Below are 18,693 nucleotides of genomic sequence, written 5' to 3'. Positions count from 1 at the left end.
GGTTCTTAAACTGGGGCTTGCACTAAGGACTTCGAGATCTGCAGCTCCTTGAGCGAAGAGGCTGTTACTATTTCCTCGTGTATATGCCATCATGTATAAATTAAATTACAGTATATCTGTTTAGTTAATGTATATGGTCACTGTCCCGCTCCTTAGAATTATATCGTCAAGTTTGAAGCTGATAATCTTTTGCAATTGTTGTGTGATCTTACCTTGTTTTGGTTTACAAGACCGACAAAAAAAAACTCAATATTTATAATAATAGAAATGTGAATACATAAAGCGACAATATATAAATAGAAATGAAATGCTTGAAGAACCAATATCGTATGGTCTGCCTCTCACTTCTTCAACAGAATTTACCAGTATATATTTTATATCTGCCAGAGAGGCTCTATTTGGCAAGTCACCAGTTGTTCAAATACAACTATTACGCTCCAGTGCATCGAAAAATAGTTTTGATATTCTATAAATATGTATGACTGAAGGTGATAACGTATTTTTATTTTATTTTTAGATAGTACAATATAACATAGACATTATAAAAACTGAAATTAAATTGAGCTAGCTTAGATATAAATTTAAAATTAAAATCAAAAGCAATTATCCAAAGTAAAGAAAATAAATAAGCATATTTAGTATTTGAAGGCTAAACGTACGTATTTAAGAGTGAGAGAGTGGAGTGAAGCTAGAGACGGTGAAAAGAAACATCGTAACTTAACGAAAAGTCAAATATTCCAATTGAAAATTTTGACGATGAAAAAATTCAATTTGAAATTCTTTGGAAACCATCAACTGTATGTAATAACTAGTTTGATCATAGTTACAGTCAGCAAGGCTCGAGTTGGAGTAGAGAAGTCAGTTTAATGAAATTTCTCGCGAACAATCGACAAAGTTAACTCAGTTTTGATATATAACGGAGGGTTGCCGATATCATCTTTGTTCGGAGTTCACAGTTCGAGATAATGAAAGACTAAGTTCCGAGATTTGTTTTTCTTCAATAATTTATAAGTGTTAACGATTTTAAATTCTCTATAAAAATCTTGATTTACTAGCATGTGCAGCTGGAATTATCTGTATTCACACACACAAAGTGACAAAATACGAACAAGATTTTATCTTATGACCATTCAACGTCTGTTTTGAAATATTATTTCCAGTAATTTAACTAACCGTTTTAAATACGTTACATTAATAAAATAAACTTATAAGTTCCGTGATTGAGTAGTGTGTACACCGGTTTTCATGGGTACGCCACTCCCGGATACGAGATTCCTTTCCGAGTCGATGCAGAAAAATATCATTAGGTTTCTATGTTGTCATGGGTCCGGGTGTTTGTATTACCGTCGTTACATCTGATTTTCCATAGCACAAGTGCTTTAATTACATTTGGATCAGAGTAATGTGATGTTGTTCAATATTTATGTATTTTATTTAAAATAAAATGCTGTAGATAATAAATAATACAACTTTAAGACTAAAAGCGTTTAACCGCAATTTAAATTATAAGAAAATCTGAGAATGGAGCGTTGGGGGAGGAATGCAATTTCTATCTGATCGTGAGTGTGTAAAGTCTTTGGTAATTAAAGTTAAAGGAATCCAAAAGTTTACAAGAATGAAACTTCTAGAATGTACTTTGGTTGTTCGTACATTGAGTAATGCTCAGGATGCAAGTTTGTTTTCTGCAATTGTTTCGATTCCGCTTACTCCGGTAGAATTTACGGAAGCTTGATTCTAAGTTTGTTTAATTATTTTTATAAACTTGCTGCGTGGTGATGATATAAAAGATCGCAGAGAAGACAATGTTTTCGTAACAAAAATTTAAATCACCATCGCGCACAAACACGTATAAAGATAAGATTTTAAATGAACATGGCTATATTTATTATTACAGTTATTAATAACGTGATATATACCATATTTTTAATTTTAATTTGTTGGAGCTCGTGAACAAGATATTCCAAACGAATAAATTTAAAACCATGGTAAATATCCCGTAATTAATAACGTATAAAGATTATAATATATTTATGCTTAATATAACAATACCGCTTACAATAAAAATAATAAAGAAAAGTATGAGCGACAATATTCATATTTTACCCTCCCTTTAAGCTGTTACCCGTGTTAGGAGTGGAGTCGACGATAACACATGGGGTCAGAATTGATCTTGCGACTTTTGACATCGCAAGGCGCCACGTAAACCATTGCGCTATTGGCAAGATGACTTTCATCATATCATTTATTGTTTGTAAAACTAGAATAAAGAAAAAAACACGGATAGAAATAAAAAGGAGGATTTAAAACTCTATAGTTTTATAAATACTTAAAGTAACGAAATAAAACGACCTATATACATATGTCTGCATGTAATTTTATTTTTGATATTTTTTGTTTTGTTTAATGAAAAAAAAAAATCTTCCAAGTAAATAAAAGGGAATAAATGAATCGAACGGAAAATTTGCTTTAATATGTAACGAGCGCCATATCGATGATTGCACGAGTATACATACATATTGTTCGATTGATTGCTCCTGCGTTCCCGTGTATCACTTTTACGTATCCCCAATGGTGCTTACCACTTTTTCATCTTACTATCCTACACAGAAGCCAATTATAAAGTTTAATGAGCCGTCTGCACTGCCCGGGTACCGGTTGGCATTTATTTACATCAGTATAACCCTCCGTGAAAATAAGATTGGAGAGCCGCCACTCAGGTAATTATCTCGCTTGGGTGTATAAATTAAATACATAAATTGTATTTTTTGACAGGTCTTTTTTCATCAGAGTCGACTGATCAAAGTCAGTATGAGAGTTAAAGATTAAAATTTAATCGGAACACAGACATTTTTAATTTTGTCGTTTCATAAATTTAAAACATTTGTAGAAAATACAATGGTAAAGAAGGCATATTATGCAATACAAGATTATACAGACGATAACAAAGCGTGGAATTAATACTTGTTGACTTCCAGGCAATGGTATGGGATTTGTTTGCCCATACCATTGCATCGAGGAGTGAGACAAGGGGACGTTATTTCCCCCAAATTGTTCACTAATGCAATGGAGGATATGTTCAAGACGCTGAACTGGAATGGACGTGGCATTAACATCAATGGCGAATACATCTCTCACTTGAGATTCGCAGACGACATCGTCATCGTGGCAGAAACGCTGCAGGACCTACAACAAATGCTGAACGAGCTGGCTGATTCTTCTATTCGTATCGGCCTACGGATGAACTTGGATAAAACCAAGATCATGTTCAATGAACATATTCTACCGGAACCGACTACGATACACGGTACCGTCCTCGAAGTTGTTCAAAAATATGTCTACCTCGGGCAGACTCTGCGATTAGGTAGAAACAACCTTGAGGACGAGGTGAATAGAAGAATTCAGCTGGGTTGGGCAGCGTTTGGGAAGTTACGCCGAATCTTAACATCGTCGATCCCACAGTGCCTTAAGACGAAAGTCTTCAATCAGTGCGTCCTACCCGTCATGACATACGGAGCCGAAACGTGGACACTCACGACAAGGCTGGTCCACCAGCTTAAAGTCGCTCAGCGTGCTATGGAAAGGGCTATGCTCGGCGTTTCTTTGAGAGATCGCATCAGAAATGAGGTGATCCGTCAAAGAACCAAAGTCATCGACATAGCCCACCGGATTAGTAAGCTGAAGTGGCAGTGGGCTGGTCATATTTGTCGTAGAACCGACAACCGTTGGGGAAAACGTGTTCTAGAGTGGAGACCGCGTCTCGGCAAACGTAGTGTAGAACGTCCTCAGGCAAGGTGGAGTGACGATATACGCAAGGCGGCAGGCAGGAGCTGGATGCGAGTAGCCGGAGAAAGACCAGAGTGGCGTGCACTGGGAGAGGCCTATGTCCAGCAGTGGACAAAAATAGGCTGTTGATGACTTCCAGGCAGAATATATTACATGCATATATAATTCTAATTAACTAACATGACTGTATTTTTAAATCTTCTAAAGAGTTACTTAGTTTCTGCCAGTTCTTCTCGATAGAATCCACTTTCCCAGCAGGTAGGTAGTTGGTAACTTAATATAGTTGTTAAATGACGATCAAAATTGCTTGTAAAAGCCTACTTGAATAAAGTATATATTGATTCTGATTTTGATATCTACTGTCATATATATAAAAGTAATATGTTGTACGATTGGGCAATGAAACTAAGAGGATCAACACCACCCATAGATATTGGCAACGTAAGAAATATTAAAGATTCAACGATGTGCTACCTATCAACGCAGCTAAGAAGTTATGTCCCTTGTGCCTTTTGGTTTTACTGACCTATTTGCCTTGGAATACAACGATACTAAGTAATTATATTTTGAAGAAGAATATGTGATCAAGTAATTTGTATAAAATCCTATCTTGCTTAGCCAAAAATTAGGCCATATTGACCTAAAGATTCCTTATGATGTAAGGCTCGTAAATAAAGGAATTAGAGCTTAGGAAAATAATATAACAGAGGACATTTAATGGGAAAATAAAATTGCCTATTAAGAAGGCTAATATTGTACCACGCGGCGTCAGACTACCATCTGAACAGTGTCCGAAGTTACACCATTCGAGCATGACAGGCACCTACTATCCACTCTGATGAGTAATTAAACTTTGTAATTGGATCAGGCGAGCGAGTACTCGGAATAGCGAAAGTTATTTTAGTCACTCGCTCAGGCACTAAACGTTGATAGCTTATATTTGAAGATATAAAAAATATCCGTTAAGTTCTGAGACTTAACAAATTCATAGAATTAACACGATTTATAAATTTTCTAATATTGAATATTTGAAGTTTATAAGTTTTCCTGAGTTTTGTCATAAAAGCATTAAATTAATTTATGAAATTGAAATTATTGGAAGTTCTTAGATTAGTTCTTATTATCTTATTCAGCGGGTGCTGGTCTTTTATCACGGTAGCATGAAAGACGGAGAGGGTACCGCTGTTTTTTTACTGGGTAAACCCGGAGTACTTGTCTAAGGCTCCTGGAAGTCACCCCCCCACTTTCCATCACGTGGGAGAAGTGCGTAATGCGTTTTTCCGGAGGAGAATAAAAAAGAAAGTCTTTAAGAAATGGTACACTCTTTTCTTAAAGGTTAAATGATATTGTTCGTTTCATCGGATAATTATAAACATTATCTTATTAATTTATTTCATTTCAATTTTTAAGTTTTATTATATTCTTTTAAATGTGGAAAATATGAACAACGGTTTAAGTATTTTACGTTATTGAAATACATGATAAAACGACGAAATTAAATAGTCGATACATCGTCGTTTTATTTTTTTATAATTATAATGAAAAGTTAACAGCAAGCAAATTAATTAAAATATTAATTTAATGCTGAGAATTTCTGCAATATTTTAAATTTTGCTCATCGTTTAAAATGCTTTGTTTAAAAGGAAAATACTGCTGCGATTTAAAAAGTTTAAAATGCGAATAGTCGAGAACTGATTGGACAAATCTTTTCCAGAGTGAAACAAGCCACCAGGTTGAGTTTTATTGACGTTGACAAATTACTTTCACCGCAAAAAGCAATATGAAACCAGAGCTTCGCTTCTATTATACCTGTTCCTTGAATTTTCTCACAAATCATCTGTTTTGATTAACATTTTTCAATGACATTAAAGAAACTAGGTGCACTTTGGTCAGTCTACACTATAAACTTTTAGCAATTATTTGATATATGGGTCACCCAATATATCAAATATTTGCTAATTATTTTATATTAAATAAAATCACATTTTTTATAAAGCTAAAAAATCTTTCTAAATATGATTTCGCAGTGAACGCAGTAATTTAATTGTAATGTATTTTTGGCCATTATTTGTTCATGGAAAAAAAGAGATATTTAGTGGAGGCAAGTTTGAAGAATATAAATATCAACAGATAATATCCTCTTTACTGTAGTTGAGAAGTTATGTGAAGTCGGTATGGTATAGGCATGTTGAACAGAGGAATGAGGATAATTTTATTAGGGAGAAAGAAGAGCGAAAGGGACGACTAAGGAAATGATGGAAGGATTGTATTAAAAACGATACAGCAGGAAGAGAATTTTACTTGTGGGGTGACGTCAGACAGAGAAGTATGAAAGAAGAAGAAATGCTATGCTGAACTCAAATAAAATTGGGATAAAGGCAGGAGGATGATGAGAATTTGTAAAAAAATCATGCAATTGTAATTGAAAACACAGATTCACACTTTGGACAACGTTATGATTTATGATAATTAAGGACTACTATATTATCCAAAATAATTATTAAGATTTTTCGCACTATTTTAAACATGATAGTAATTACGGGCTAATTGGCTTTTAAAGAAGAATACGGTTTCATGTCAACCATTTCGTGCGTGAATTTTCGTTGAGAGCATTCATCAATTTAGGCAGCAGACTAGTCTACCAGCAAAAGCATTTCCCTCGTTTTTTTCGTGTACTGCTTTCCACATGGAGCTGCACTTTTTCCCTCCACACGATCGGAGGCCTTATTCATTCTTTTGTATAATATTTTTCATTATTTTTTGAGATAGTGATATACCAACGGTATTTTGATAGACTATTGCTCTTTTCTTACTTTTCATATAATATGTTTATTTCAAATATTTGTAAATTATTATAGTAATAGGCTATTACTTTCGTGTTAAAACTATCCCTATAAAGTTTTTATATAATACTAGTTGTCACCCTCGGTTTCAATCGCGTTTAAGGTTGGTTGTCACGTATTAGGCAAATAGTGATCTGCGTCCTTTCTTGGACTCCAAGTTTGGTGCATATTAAATTTCATCAAATTCAGTTCGTAGATTTATCAGTAAAAGAACAGACAGACAGACTGAGTTACTTTCATATTTATAATATTTTCGGTGGATTTTTTATTAATAGTTATTTTTTAAATTTTTTTATATTAATTTACCTTTATAGTTTTTAATTCGTCAATCCTTTTTTATGTAATACTTTTTTGTGTCTAAACTATTTTGCGTGCTATGTAACTTTGATTTCGTCATTGTTTTTAGTTTTTGTATCCATGTTTTCGTTTCCTTTTTGACGAGTATCTTACTATATATTTGGCTGAATTGTTATTTCATGGTCTTTTTATAGTTTTTATCTTTATTTCATTCTTTATATTCCCCGAATCAGGTCGGTATTCAGTGGATATTGAAATTTTATTACATTTCTCCTGACATGTTTACATTTTTTTGTCGATACTTCTCAGAAAGATCTACTTTGAATCTTGTAACATAAGCATTCAAAGGTGTAAGACTCAGAATAAAATACATTTTAATCGCGATCTCTAGACAAATTCAAGAAACATATAGAAATTAGTTTAATCTCCAGAACATTAATATATGAGAATATACCTATTATATAGTTACGCGTTCAAGAGACTATTCATATATTAAGGGTTGATGTAATTAAACAAGTGACAGAAGGAAAATTAAATATGAATATATAGCGTGTTTATTATTAGCTACCCTGTAATGAGATCCGCGTGATGGTTAAAATTGAAAGGCGTTAGCGGAAACAGGATTGGAAATATATTTCTTATAGCACTTCTGTAGACTTCGTAAGTCTGTGAAATTGATTCAACGGAACATATTGAGTATTTAGACTCACCGGAATAAGTATTTTTTAAATTACTTAAAAAAAATAAAGTAGAGAAATCGATGATGCTAAACACTTTCGTAATGTTTTTCATGAAATTTAATTAGGTCATGTTTTTAAAACAGCTTTGACTAATTTACATATCACACATCCACATGCTAATAAAATTCTTCTGTTTTTAAGATAAACTTAATGCTTTGTTCGAGATGTTTAAGAGGTTATTTCACGATTCTGATTTAAAACAGTTATACATTCGCCTGATACGCTTGTGGATACAATGACAGATGCGAATAATGCCCCAGTAACAGTTAATAACTAATTTAATTTAATTAACAATACGATAATAGATATTTAGTTTCTTTATTGGAATTAAAATAAGTAGTACTGGTTCAAACTCTACGTTCGTCCAAAAAAACGTGTAATATAAATGATATCCGACTCATTTTTCTCACAAAATGTGATTTTTAATGATTATTATTTCATAAATTTTTAATCTCCGCTCTCTCGTTTCAAATGAGTCGTTACACTAATGAGGTCTTACGCAGCATTACGTAACAGAATTCCATTATCCTGCCACAAAGCCGTCATAAATCAAGGGGACCACTAAAGTTGACGTCTTTTTTAATAACAATGGACGCCATGTCTCCTTTTGTGTTACTGGCTATCGCAAACAAGCTCCGGAAATAGAGAGCTTTCGGCTATACTTTTAGCTATATCTGAGACGTCTGTCGACGCTTCCGCGATCAGACATTCAATTTCGATAAGTTAAATTAAGATGCCTTTTGAGCGAGCTTTGGTTGATATCAAAATATTGTGATTTCAATGACTTCTTATACTATTATCAGTACCTCTCATTTATATGTATATACCACCCACAAATACATGTACGGAAGGTGGCCGATAGAACATGGATGAGATGGGCCGAAGATTAGGTTCAGTGGCGCGCCTTGGGGGAGGTCAACATCCAGCAGTTGAATAATACAGGATGATCATGATGATGATGATGATGATTACCAACGACTATTTTATTAAGTAACAAAATTTTTAGTATTGTCGTTCCTAAATTGAAAAATGGATGAGCCAGAGTAACTACTAGCACAAGAGCCATAACATCTTAGTTTCTAAGATTGGTGAAGCATTGACTATGTTAGATGTTTTGACCACTGAATCATTAAAAATATATAAATATTTACGATTCATTCGTCACAATATTGTGAATATTGAACCTTCAAAAGTTTTATATTAAATTACGTCACTGTAGCAAATTTTATTTTGATTTAATATCAAATGCGACAGCTAATGGCTGTCGAAATAATTCAATAAAATGTGTCTCGTCTGAGTAGAAGTTAAAGTTATTTTGCATTTAATTCTAGTTTTACTTTTCGACCTCATTGGGATGTTTTGAAATCTAGCTATATGTAAGTTTCCTATCTCGAAATGTACTGTTAACGTTTTTTTTTTTTATTTATATAGCAATATACAAATCTATCACTTTTTTAAGCTTATCGTCAGTGAGATTCTTAAGATTATTCGAACCATTTTTTCAAATCAACGGACAAGATCTTGCATATTTAACATACATTATTTCATTGTTTAAACTTGACTTTGCTATACCTTTATTAATTCCATTTGATACGTTTTTTCTTTGTTTGATTTTAATGATTGTGTACACGTAATCAGCGAGTATATTGTTAGTGATCGCATTATGTCTAGCATGTGGACTTCTACATCACGATGTCGAAATTCGGTATTTGTTTTAAACAGTGCATTGGAAATAAAGATTATGATAACGCTGTAAAGAACAGTAGAGTTAAGATGAAATTACTCGTAGGCACAAAGGGCATCTATTTGTTGTAATCATCATTTTTGTCTTAAGCATCATCTTCATAATCTAGTAACCGTAGCAATCTAGTAGAAGTAGTAACTATTTTCTTTAAATAAAACAAAAGTTGAACATTTTCGAAGACCATGTAAAACAATTTTTGATCTCAATTGATTGCAAGACGATAATGTATGACAACTATAAACAAAATAAAAATTAAATTATATTGAAAGCAGGTAATGTTCGCAATAGATTACGGAGTTCAAACGGCAATCGATCTTTTGTAAAAATTAATAACCTGACAGATTTTAGATTAGAGTTGAAAGCAAACCTTGGCACAATGCCAGAATATACTGAAAAATAAGAACACGATTTATTGAAGCCATTTATACCTCTGATATGTTTTCTCGATGTTCCTGACATGGAAAGTTTTAAATTATTATAATTATGTATAATTCTTGTTGACTATGGTCGAGATCCTAAAGGCCATAACTGATTAGTAGTCATATTCACAACAATGTTATTTTTATCCTAGAATTCAAAAGGAGGCTATAGAGTTACGTAACTGATAACCTTTAATAACTAACTATTTGATTATCGAATATCTATAAATTTTGGAAAGAGCTGTCGAGACACTTTTATTAAATTTCAATTACCTTAAATTCAGCTCTATCGTGAGGCTTTTTATTATATAGATAGACTATTGGTATAGACACGAGCAAATGGGCTACCTGATGGTAAGTTATAACCACCATAGGGAATGGGTACTGTAAGATAAATTTACCATTCCGAAATCGCCATTAATTCCACGAAAATTGGAAACTAAGATGTTATATATCTTGTGCTTGTACTTACAATGGCTCACTAACCCTCCAAACCGGAAGACAACAATAATGAACATTGCTGTTTGATAGAATATCTGATAAATAGGTGGTATCTACCCGAGATGCGTTTACAAAGACCTACCATCAAGAGAAGTAGCTCTAGTTTTACATAAAATCATACTCAGATACATAGTATTACATATTCCATTTATGATTCATTAATATGTACAAGGCAAGATATAGACAGTAATAATCGATAAACGTCTATTAAGCCTCATTGAAACTCAGACAATGAACAGATTATTGGTCACACGATTGAGCTTAATTCAACTAATAATGACCTGTTATTGAATCCGGCTCACTTCAGACATCGTGTTTGAGTAACTACATATACATAAATACATATATGATTAATGAAATAATACCGAATGAAATGATTGTCAATTGTTTCAAAATACAGTGAAATGTTTTCGATGGAATATTTTTATTTTTAATTTTAATAACTCGATATTTTACAAGTAAATATAATAAATAACTATAATAATAAAATTGTTACGTATGCAGTTGAAATTTTGAAAACGAAGTGGTTTTTAGGCATATCCCTTGACGATCCCGTCGCGCCCGCTGTCATGTTTCTCATATTTACGTTCTCCCTCGTTCTTACGCATTAGAAAAAACCGATAATCATAACAATGTCTAAGGCTGCTTTTAAGGATGAGGATGTCTCTACTGATTGACCTCTTTAGATAAATAAAAAGGTACGATATTTATATTGGATCTTCATATCCATGTTTTAGTATAATTTTTGAAGGACTTAGGAGAATATAGTTTTTATTTTTATGTAGTAAATTTATGTATATATTAAATTATTAAATGTAATTGAAGTTAATATAAATAGTTAAGGAATTGTTATTGTTTGATGTAAATCAAATCTTAAAAGTAAATCTTGTCCTCAGAACTGAAAGAAAATTGGCATGTGTTCAATGAAGTTCTTCCACTCATTTATCTACCAATCCACTTTGAAGCACACAAGCAAATTAAAATAAACTCAAAGCCTTATTACAAGGAAAATTACCTTAGACCAATTGTAGACTTTTAATTTTTTTGGTAATTAGCCTATCCAATATTTATGAAAAGTTTTGAAAAATTAATACATAATTACACGCAAAAATGCGTAAAATATCATAACTACGAGAAACGTTACAATACAGAGTAAATAAAAATAGAATAGACATAAAAGAAAGACAAATTAACGGGTCAGTGACTTTTAGAAGGAAAGGACAACAAAGGACAGTTTTTGCTTCTGTTTTCACATTGCGTTAACGACAATATCTTCTTTTATTATGCGAGAACTTGATGTATTGTTGAGCAAAGGATAAAACATCTTATGATAATACAAAACGGGTAAGTGTTTGGTCGTTTTGAAACTTTGAAGACCTATTCAGAATGGAACGAGTAACTTTGGGTTTTAAATTGAATATAGTTAGGTCGTTAACATGGGTTAGAGAGTTAATGTATATTGTTCGAACAATTTATAAAAAACATGAAGTATCAATTATTGATCAGCCTCGTCATTTTCTTAGCTGATAATTTTGTAGTACCCGAAATCATTGGTTCCAATTCCTTGACTCATCGATCGAGGGATATTAGAGTTGAAGTACTTTATATTTGCGTGGCTTGGATAACTTGTAACACTAGTTCAGTTTTACCTGAACTCTCACTGAGTGCATCAGATTTTTGGTGCCATCAATTAGTAAGAGAATCTTTAGTTCACGTGTTTCGGTATTTTACACTATATTATATCTTGCACCCTTGGATTGATCCTATGGCGCCGTAATCAAGTCAAATCCAAATCAAAATACTCTTTATTGTACACCAATCACATACTTAAGTCACGTTCAAGAAAGATGCACAAGAGGCGGCCTTATAGCTAAAACAGCGATCTCTTCCAGACAACCTTAAGATAGAGGAAAAATACAGAGATATAAATATATTATAGATAAATAATAATATATTTAATAATCGTATCTAATCGATATCGAATCGCTGTAATAAAATAATCGTATCTAATCGATATCGAATCGCTGTCAGATGCTCATTTAAAATATCAGATAACAGTAATAATCAATAGAAACTTTGCCGAAGCTAGTTCGACATCACTGTAGTACTTATGACATCATATTAATTCTGAAATAATAAGGAATAGGGCATACACAACGGTGTGATTCGATTTAAAGCAAATTGTTATGCCAGCTGTTTTCATAAATGTATGTTGAAATAAGGTGATATTATATGCTTAAATAAGCAGCCATTATTTGTCGTCTTATCCCAAAAAACTTTGTGGATTGATTTCGTACGTGATAATTGTAAATCGTATCCTCTAGGCCATTAACAGCGGTTAATGTACTGAAAATTGTTTGATAACGATATTACGATTACAGAACTGGGACATGGGTTCTATGTAACTGAATTTACGAATGCCATAAGAATATCGCATTGTGGGAAAAATTGCACTGGCTGTTTTCCAGATCCATGGCGGGCGGCATGAATTTGGCACAAGTAGTCAGCCTGTGATATATTATTTGTATATTGAATAAAGGTATTACGTAATTAAATTGTTCACCATATTAATTTAGTCATTTTAACAAATGATCGATGAGAATTTAAAGTAGTTATTCAAGTATTTTCTCTAGTATTGAATCGTTTTACAAGATGTACATGTAGTAAATGTCTACATACCTTCTAACAGTTATTTCTTATTAGTCTTTTATGTAATTGATAAAGTTAATTAAGTTAGTAAGTTACCTATGTCATGTACTGCTGATTTTAAAATAAAAGACAGAGAATATAGTACCATATTTTATATTTTTATAGGCAACCTCTTTTCTTGATCATTATACTAGTAATTTGAAAAGTATTCAAATTCTTATTATACAACTTAAAATGGGAGTTTGTCAATTCGGTGGTATTCGTTATTTCTAAGATTTTCGACCTCAAATCCAACATTTTACTTTAGCCAAAATTTCATGCACAGCTTACTACAGATCTAATTATTCTGGTAGTGCTAGTCTCTAACGACTTCGTATCTGTCTCGTGTATTGTTTAAAATCGTCAATTATGATATGGAATTTTGATGTGTTTATTCTCCAATCGTTTAACTATTAAAGCCGATATTGTTATCTCTTTCTAAAATGACTCAAGCGTGTTCTGCGAAGACTCTGAGTGTTTCTAGCAAAAGAATCGAATACATACAAACTTTGAAATTTATTATATTGGTAATAATAATTTGTGTAACTACCATCAATCAATAGTAAGTTATTCCCAAACAGTGTGACGCTGAGAGTGTATTACAGCTGAAACATTAATAATTAAGGTCATCAAATTGGTTTATGTAAATACAGTCCACACGCAAGGGTAATGGTTGGAGGCTCTTACTTCTAATATCGACAATTCCAATTCCAGTTTTATTACCGGATTTAACGTTTGGTGTTGGGTCTATTCACACTGTGGGTATGAGTACATCATAGATAAAATATATTTAAAATCGACTTCGATATTACGTTTATTTCACTCAAGTTATTGCTTTTTTTCTTATTTTGAGTTCTTGATATGTCGTTAGTTATGATTGACCTTGAGTCGTTGTTTGAATACGCTGATCTCAAAAATTACTTGACCGATTTGAAAAAAGAACTTTTTTGCTCTTAATGTTTTTTGCGGTATTGTGGATAACATACTAGTTGTGATGATTGACGCGAGTAAAACCCCACGGAGAAGCTAGTATTCAAAACTAAATTTAAAATTAAGTATTCGTTAATCAAGTAGACTTTACAAGCTACTTTCAAATTTTTATTTTACAGAACTGTATTAAGAGCAGAGATGGCCCAGTGGTTAGAACACGTGCATCTTAACCGATGATTGCGGGTTCAAACCCAGGCTAGCACCGCTGATTCATGTGCTTAATTTGTCTTTATAATTCATCTCGTGCTCAGCGGTGAAGGAAAACATCGTGAGGAAACCTGCATGTGACAAATTTCATAGAAATTCTGCCACATGTGTATTATACCAACCCGCATTGGAACAGCGTGGTGGAATATGTTCCAAACCTTCTCCTTAAAGTGCTTATATGTTTATATTAGATTAACAAGTTCAAAGCATTTAAATAAGTCTTAAAATAATAACAAAAGGAGTCTGTAAATTTGGCTCAGTGCTGAGCCAAGAACTGCTCCCCATTAAAGAAAAGATTTAGAGCATATTCCGCATTGATGTTTCACTACAAGTCAGTTGTATATACATACATCGCTACTACGCTTTTCTTAACATATGATGAATTTAGATGTCTTCGATGTATCTTAGATGTCCTTTTATGTGAGCCTTATTACGTAAATATTATAATAAACTAACTGTCCATCCGGACTATAAACTCAAACGGTTACAGTAAGGGTATTTTTACAACTTGTATATTCAAGAATAAAATTGAAAAAAAAAAACTATTTTTCTATACTTATATGAAAAACAAAAAAAATATTCCCCTTGAATCAATGTATTTATTGATGGAAACTGCATTAAAATTCGTTGCGTAGTCTAAATTTGTTATACGACGATATCACATAATCACATCACATCATCAGCCCGTTTTTGTCCACTGCTGGACATAGGCCTCTCCAAGTGCACGCCAATGTGATCTTTCTCCGGCTACTCGCATCCAGCTCCTGCCTGCTGCCTTGCATATATCGTCACTCCACCGTGCCTGAGGACGTCCTACACTACGTTTATACGAAGATATATTATTGATTAAATACAGTTTTAACTGACTATTTCTTTGTTAAATATAGATATATATAAAGAGATTGTTATAGTCATTAGTCCATAGCAACAGCGTCACTGTACGCCTAAAATATTAAACTCTCATTTGATATTGCACCCATTAAATATGAAAGCTCTAATGTAAATTGAGTGAAGCTTTGCCATAATACTCACCAATATTGTTTGCAAAACATTAATGCATAGCATAACACTCTTCATTAATGATCGCAGGATGCAGTTGTCATCTGATGTGATGACGTGTCTCGAGGGTTCGAGGCAGACGTTCAATTAAATTTCAATACCAAGAAATTCTTTAGTTATTCAAAAGTTTAAGTAACAACTGACCCTGGTTACAATTATACTAATGTTATAAAAACGAAAGTGGCTGTGTCTGTATGATTATCTGTTGCTCTTTTTATGGCTAATCCAATACAAACCAGAAAATGGTTTAATGGCTTGTAAAATATATTAATGTGTATGTTTTATTATAAAAAGAAATAAATAAATAAATAATAATAAATACTTAACCAATTTTGATAAAATTTGATTGAAGCGACCTTAAAGCCCAATGAACGACGTAGCCTCAATGCCTAACATCTAACGACCAATCCCTAAAATGCTACCAAAGCCCCAGAACACTACTTTTTTATATAGGTACATAAACAATACAAGGAAAAAAAACTAGATTTTAACAAGCAAGGACGCGATCATCTAGTTTCCAAATATGTAACTAAATTCCATTTTATTAAAAATTGTTATTTTTTATGGAACGTCTTATTAAATAATTATCTATAAAAATATAAGTACGTTTAATTAAAAGCCAACGTATCCTGAATACCAACGAATGGCTTTAGATTCAATGATCAACTTTGACTTAATAGTATAACTAGGATTAACTACACCACCACCACTAATACCGAACCGATGGTAGATTTTCGACTATCAATAAGAGAGTGTGAACACTTCAATTTTGAATAAAGGTTTTTGACTTTGACTTTGACTAACTTTTTAACAATTAAAGTATCTTAGATATCGAATCAGGACTTTGGCAAAATTGTCTTGTATAAACCTTTATGCTACAAATACTTTTTACATCAAATATATTATGATATAGAAGATAAAACAATTCACCACTAGTAAAACTTATAAGATAAAGTAGCGAATTATCTGCAGTGTGCGTGGTTCCCATCGTTATACTAGGCAACTTTATGCCCCCCTACTTACACCCTCCCATCACGATACAACTTTATATATTATGTCATAAACATCTTGTAAAGCATAACGTAGAACATTCGTTTTTATTTCCACAGATAAAAGTGGACATGCATACGTTAGTTTCTGCAGAATAGTGTCTTGGTATGTTGATCGTGGATATAAGAGATCGAAAGACGTAGTCAGACGATTTTTTTATGGAACGGTATTTTAGTAGGAGACTTGGAAATTTGAATTTGGAATTAGTTCTTTTTCCAAATCTTATGATAAATGAAGACGTGTTTTTTTTTCGTACAAATATAAATACGTGCATTAAGTTTATAAAAGTATTTGTAGATTATAATAATATAATATAAGAAGCCGGGCTTTACATTTAGACGATGTAAGAAGCGTTCGTTTTATATTTTATCTATATTATTAATATAAACAAGTAATTTAACATATTTGTTTGTTTGTACGTGTGTTCATCTCCGGAACTAATAAACTAATGAATGTTTTTGTTAGAATTGGTCTCACAAAAATTTTCACTGACAGAAATCTACAATTAACCTGAGTGTATTGATTATATTTATATAATATAATTTTCTTTATTAATAAACTGGACACGTGCGAACCCGCAGGTTGAGAACTTTGTAAACTGGAACTATTTATATATATTATTAATAGTAACTATGGATTAGTTTCGCTTATGTTATTTATCGAGGAATCCACGAAATGTCTTGGCAATGTGTGGGTAATTGGGACGCGTCTGCATCATGCTGATAGGAACAGAACTTCACGAAACATTCGAAGCATTTCATGTTAAAATATAACTATATTGGTTAGTAAATTTAAATAATTGTATTAAGTAACATGACTTTGTATTTTTTACATATTGAAAAAGAGTAACTACTGAGTTTCTTGCCGGTTGACACCGAACCGGTGGTAACTTCAATTAATTGTAAAATGACGATTACTTGTAAAAGCCTACTTGAATAAAGTTTATTTTGATTTTTTTTTAACAATTATGTTGTTTTTCGTACAAATATAAGATTATTTTTGTGGAAATCTTGATAGTAGAGTTTTGTTATCGTCTGGTAAGGTACCACCCACTAATTAGATTTACTACAGTCAAACAACTAAACTTATTGTCGTATAATCTATTGTGCTATAATTATGAACCTGTTAAATCAAAACGTTGTCAGGCATAAATTACTTCCTGTGGAGCAAAGCTTAGTGATAAACGGTAGGAAGATAGCCATCAGCCGTTATACGATCAGAATTGGTCTATCATCGTTTGACAGCGAATCAGTGATAGACTCTTTGTCTGATGACTGATTATAAACCACTTTAGTCATTTCCGATGATTGTTCAACAACAATTTGCTAATATATATTGACGACCTCCGTGGTCGAGTGGTGTGTACACCGGTTTTCATGGGTACGCCACTCCGAGGTCCCGGGTTCGATTGCCGGCTGAGTCGATGTGGATTATCATAGTGATTATTCATAACACAAGTGCTTTAGCTACTTAATTGGGATCAGAGTAAAGTATGTGATATCTGGAACAAATGTTAAAACGATATCTGTTTATATTTTCAAGGTCGTTGCTAGCAGGAAGATGGTTATCTCCCCTTTTTATCTCCTAATAGTTATATATCAAAGTCCTGTGTAATAACAGAAACGAAAAACAATTCAAAGGGTCCATTTCATTAGAACGACCGTATTTTTATGAAATATTCGAACCCAAATGCAAAGGCAGTTATAAATTATACGATAAGATGAAAATAAAAATAATTCAACGAGGCCGCCTCGAGCGAGTGCTAGTTACAAAAAATGTTTGCTTTAAAAGATTTGTGAGTTAGGTCTTATATCCTGCGGGCTGTTCCATTGTATTTCGTGTTCTGAAATTTTTATAATAATAACAACTTTAAAGGAATTTTACGTCAGTAATAATATAGTTTCTGGTTTACCTAAATGAAAACTTCGTACACTGCAATTTACTTGGTTGTGTCTTGAGTAATTTGAACAAGTATTTTGACTTTCTTGTTACTAGTTAGCTGTAATTTCTCAGGTTCGTTTATGAGTTTAACCGGGATTTCATAAGTAATAAACGTAACCTGAGCCATTTTATTTTGAGCTCTAATAATGTTCAATATTTTTGTACGTGGGCTTTGTGCTGATTGTGGATACCGCTCAATCACTGGTTATTCTAGCACTAAAGCACTTGATGTTGTTGTTTTGTGAAGTGGTTAATGAGAGAATGTTTACAGGTATAATACATTCGTAACATCCAATCAAATAAGAGTTACATTACGTTTCACTGTTCAAAATTATAATAATTTAATGAAATGCTTTTTTTCTTTGAAGGAATCAATAGTATGATATGTTGACAATAACATATTTCCTGTACGGAAATCATAAAATTTAAAG

At 32.5% G+C, this 18,693-nt stretch overlaps 1 protein-coding gene across 1 annotated transcript in view; it reads right to left on the bottom strand.

Annotated features, from left to right (window-relative positions):
- LOC124534594 (acetylcholine receptor subunit alpha-like 1) overlaps nt 1–18,693 on the bottom strand; it is a 206,656-nt gene that overhangs the window by 30,961 nt on the left and 157,002 nt on the right. The gene's annotated exons all lie outside the window — the stretch shown is intronic.

This window comes from Vanessa cardui, chromosome 13, assembly GCF_905220365.1.
Source record: "Vanessa cardui chromosome 13, ilVanCard2.1, whole genome shotgun sequence".
Lineage (NCBI taxonomy): Eukaryota > Metazoa > Arthropoda > Insecta > Lepidoptera > Nymphalidae > Vanessa > Vanessa cardui.
This window is presented reverse-complemented; position numbering and strand designations above follow the sequence as displayed.